General features: G+C 39.7%; 1 protein-coding gene across 2 annotated transcripts in view; it reads left to right on the top strand.

Annotated features, from left to right (window-relative positions):
- The window catches only part of GNB5 (G protein subunit beta 5), a 128966-nt gene that overhangs the window by 56580 nt on the left and 67386 nt on the right, over window positions 1-5000 (top strand). The window contains exon 1 of one of the 2 annotated variants that reach the window (XM_085897902.1): window positions 3288-3338. The exons of the other annotated variant lie outside the window; for it this stretch is intronic. The gene's annotated coding sequence lies outside the window, so the exon portion shown is untranslated. Of the gene's footprint in view, window positions 1-3287; window positions 3339-5000 lie in introns of those variants that run through there. 2 annotated transcript variants of the gene reach the window in all.

Here is a 5000-nt window from a genome sequence, read left to right as displayed (position 1 = left end):
ACTCAATGTAATTCTCCAAACAATAGAAAGAGATAAGTTTAATGCTTAGGAAATTTCACATTTTCTTGTGAATGTATGGAGGAGGGAACATAACCTTGCTGACTTAAAGTAAATATGTATATTGGCTTAGTTATAAGATTCGTTTCTAAATTACCAGCTTTACTCCAGATTTCGACACTTATTTAGTCCGGATGATATACGATCCTCAAAACCAAAATAATATTTCGATGATATTCTTTAATTAGTCCATGAGAGAAGATCGTGGAAAATCGTATCACATTATGCATGAAATCGCTTCAAGCTCATAATTTGAAAACGATAGTTCTGACCAAATCTATGTACACAACAATTTGTTGCGATAACGAACAGGCATTCGATATGAGGAAAGTGGAAAAAAATTCACGTTAAGAAATTGTTGCGGCCTGTTCCAAGTCAAGGCATGGTTGAGCAGGCCAAAAAACATGGCGGCTTCAGATCCCAGCGAGTTTACCAAGGAAACGCCATAAGACCCCAGAGAGTGAAGTGGCCGAGGATCGCCTGGTGAAGGATATAATTATATAAGGCCATTAATTATATTCCAAAGGGGTGTTTTAATTAACCCAAACACCCAATTTCACTTCCTTGTAGTTTTCTTCATATGCATGCAAAGGCTGCGAGGTTTTATAGTTTTGGTGTTACAGCGGACGAACGGACGGACGGACGGACGGACGGACGGACACACACACACACACACACACACACACACACACACACACACACACACACACACACACACACACACACACACACACACACTCTGTCTTTCACTCGTATAAAAGAAGATATATATGGATACACATACATACATATGTGTTAAAAACGTTTTCACCATGTATGAGCTCTTTACATTATTTGTACTTTAAAAACAAAATCACTCCAAAGCAAAAGAGAAATTGGGCCTCAACGTTTTGGGCAGCATGTTCTAACCAGACAGGAGGAAGTAACCGGAACGAAAGAATACAGCTTTTATAACAACTCCTCACCCCTCACCACCCCCCCCTTTTGCATCGCATGATTATTTTGGGGTGTTGATTGGCCAACTATTGTGAGGTGCTGATTGGCAGTTGAATGCATGTTACTGATTGGTCAGTACATTTTGCTCATCATTGTCCAATGCCCTCAGTGTATTGCAAGCTCAAGTTTTCCACTAAGGGCATTTTATATAATGTGTGTGTATGTGTGTATATATAAATATATATATATATATATATATATATATATATATATATATATATATATATATATATATATATATATATATATAAATATGTGTTGGTATACACCATCAGTCAAAAGTTTTAGAACACCCCCATTTTTCCAGTTTTTACTGAAATTTAATCAGTTAAATGTTGCAATGTACTCTGAAATTAAAGCATAGAACAAATAAACAAATGCAGATTAAAAATAAATCATAGAATCGTTTTGTTGAACAAAATTTAATCTTAACTTTTGACTCATCAAAGACGCCACCTTTTGCAGAGATAACAGTCGAACATACTCGTGGCATTATTTCTACAATGAAAATCAAATATTGTTTGGAAAGTTCTTCCCAACACTGTTGCAAAAGTTCCCACAAATGTGTTGCACTTGTAGTTTGCTTTGCTTTCACCCGTCTGTCCAGTTCATCCCAAACCAGCTCGATGGGGTTGAAGTGTGGAGACTGTGCTGGCCATTCCATGATTTGAAGCCTACCGTCTTGTTTTATTCTTCTAAGGTCGTTCTGACATAGCCCGCAGGTATGTTTTGGGTCGTTATCTTGCTGTAGGATGAACCCCTGACCAAGTCGGCATAGACCAGAGGGTATTACATGGCGCTGCAAAGTGCTGTGGTAGCCATTTTGGTTCAGTGTGCCAGTCACTCTGTGCAAGTTGCCGTCTCTGGATCCAGCAAAAGAGCCCCAGATCATCACGCTTCCTCCTCCATGTTTGACAGTTGGTGTCACACACTGATGAACCATCCTTTTGCCTACTCGACGGTGTACAAAAACCCTGAGTGATGAACCGAGGATTTCAAATTTTGATTAATCGGTCCATAAGACCTTCTTTCAGTTTTCAGTAGTCCACTGGTGGTACTTCATGGCCCAGGCAAGCCTCTTTTTCTAATTTTGCCATCTTAGCAATGGCTTTCTTACTGCCACTCGACCCGTCAAACCTGCAGCTCGAAGTCTTCTCTTCACAGTTGAAACTGAGACATCCTTACTTCCACCAGTGTTAAGCTGTGCTTGGAGCTGCTGTCCTGTGAGCCGCCTATCACTCAAGCTGTTGACTCTCAGAAACTTGTCTTCTGATTGTGGCTTTGGGTCTGCCAGACCTCTTCCTGTCAGAATTTCCTCCAGTTTCCAAGTGCCTTTTGATGGTGCAGGAAACTGTACTCACTGATACCTTGGCTTCTTTGAAATTTCTCGAAAGGAAAGTCCTTCACTTTTAAGGGTTATAATGGTCTGTATGTCTTCCTTTGTTAATTGTGTTTTTCTCGCCATTATGATTGCAATATACTACTTCCTGCAGTACAATATTGTCCAAATAATGCTTCAGAGGATGTAGCAACACAGTCTCTTCCAACTCTGCTTTTATACAGACAGAGGGTTTGTAACTAATCAACAAAAGGTGGGACATCTGCAGGAATTGTTTGTATCAACTTTCAAAGCTTAATTTACTTCCATTGCTGCAGAACAGCTGCAGTTGCGAACCCATTACTTGTTCCATGAAAAGGGCCTTTTTTAACAACTCTGAAATTTACATTATTTTTCAGTTTTTGGTAACCGAAACTTTTTTTTAACCTCTGGCAGTTTACCGCTTGGCTTTGTACCATTTCAGGTTATTCACTAGACTTGAACTGCTTAAATTTCAGTAAAAAGTGGAAAAATGGGGGTGTTCGACAACTTTTGACCGGTGGTGTATATGTTTGTACACTGCAGTACTGTACTTATTTGTTTTTATTTACATGCTGTACTCAGCACTAAATACATGGATAAGTGTGACCATTAAAACATGAGTTAACGAATGTGAGAATAATGATGATTGTATATTTTATTATATCTTCGCGACTCACCCGAGATATGATTAATAAAAGTCAAAACATGAACAGAAAAACGTCCCAAAAAAAAAAAACTGCCGCAATTCAGGACCAAGGAGAGTACTCCGCAAACTTTTACTTGTCCAATCTGCCCTAGAGGCGCCAAAAGCTCAAAAAACGTAAGCAACAAGGACGTTGTGACGCCTCAGGGGCAGGTTTTATTTCGGAACTTTTCCGAGGACACCAACGCGTGTCCCTCCCGGCCAATAGTCCAACAGCAAAAGGTAAGGTTCGATCATGTCATGTTGTTGTTATAATTATAGACTTTGCATCGTTTTATAACCATTTAAACCCGGTGTCGCTGCATACTTCATCTGGACTGCAATCTTCGTTGAATTAAAGAGCTCGTTTCAAGATTTTGATCGTTGGCCGTGTCCAGTCCGATCTTTTGCGCAATGGAAATGGAAAAGACATCAATTGATAATATGTATAATATCATTTTATGTTTGATTAATCGTGGATTATATGTATATATTTACATATATATATATATATGTAAATGTAAATGTATATGTATATATATATATATATATATATATATATATATATATATATATATATATATATATATATATATATATATATATATATATATATATATATATATATATATATATATATATATATATATATATATATATATATATATCACTCAGCATAATGGTGAGATCGTACCTTATGTGAGAGAACTTACCTTGTGTGAGAGATCGTACCTTGTGTGAGAGATCGTACCTTGTGTGAGAGAACGTACCTTGTGTGAGAGATCGTACCTTGTGTGAGAGAACGTACCTTGTGTGAGAGAACGTACCTTGTGTGAGAGATCGTACCTTGTGTGAGAGAACGTACCTTGTGTGAGAGAACGTACCTTGTGTGAGAGAACGTACCTTGTGTGAGAGAACGTACCTTGTGTGAGAGAACGTACCTTGTGTGAGAGAACGTACCTTGTGTGAGAGAACGTACCTTGTGTGAGAGAACGTACCTTATGTGAGAGAACGTACCTTGTGTGAGAGAACGTACCTTGTGTGAGAGATCGTACCTTGTGTGAGAGAACGTACCTTGTGTGAGAGATCGTACCTTGTGTGAGAGAACGTACCTTGTGTGAGAGAACGTACCTTGTGTGAGAGAACGTACCTTGTGTGAGAGATCGTACCTTGTGTGAGAGAACGTACCTTGTGTGAGAGATCGTACCTTGTGTGAGAGAACGTACCTTGTGTGAGAGAACGTACCTTGTGTGAGAGAACGTACCTTGTGTGAGAGATCGTACCTTGTGTGAGAGAACGTACCTTGTGTGAGAGAACGTACCTTGTGTGAGAGAACGTACCTTGTGTGAGAGAACGTACCTTGTGTGAGAGAACGTACCTTGTGTGAGAGAACGTACCTTGTGTGAGAGAACGTACCTTGTGTGAGAGAACGTACCTTGTGTGAGAGAACGTACCTTGTGTGAGAGAACGTACCTTGTGTGAGAGAACGTACCTTGTGTGAGAGAACGTACCTTATGTGAGAGAACGTACCTTGTGTGAGAGAACGTACCTTGTGTGAGAGATCGTACCTTATGTGAGAGAACTTACCTTGTGTGAGAGATCGTACCTTGTGTGAGAGATCGTACCTTGTGTGAGAGAACGTACCTTGTGTGAGAGAACGTACCTTGTGTGAGAGAACGTACCTTATGTGAGAGAACGTACCTTGTGTGAGAGAACGTACCTTGTGTGAGAGATCGTACCTTATGTGAGAGAACTTACCTTGTGTGAGAGATCGTACCTTGTGTGAGAGATCGTACCTTATGTGAGAGAACTTACCTTGTGTGAGAGAACGTACCTTGTGTGAGAGATCGTACCTTGTGTGAGAGATCGTACCTTGTGTGAGAGATCGTACCTTGTGTGAGAGAA

Source organism: Eptatretus burgeri, chromosome 10 (genome assembly GCF_056783735.1).
Source record: "Eptatretus burgeri isolate ZD-2024b chromosome 10, Ebu_testis_v1, whole genome shotgun sequence".
In the NCBI taxonomy this organism is placed as follows: Eukaryota; Metazoa; Chordata; class Myxini; order Myxiniformes; family Myxinidae; genus Eptatretus; species Eptatretus burgeri.
The sequence above is the reverse complement of the archived record's forward strand: the minus strand, read 5'-3'. Positions and strand labels throughout refer to the sequence as shown.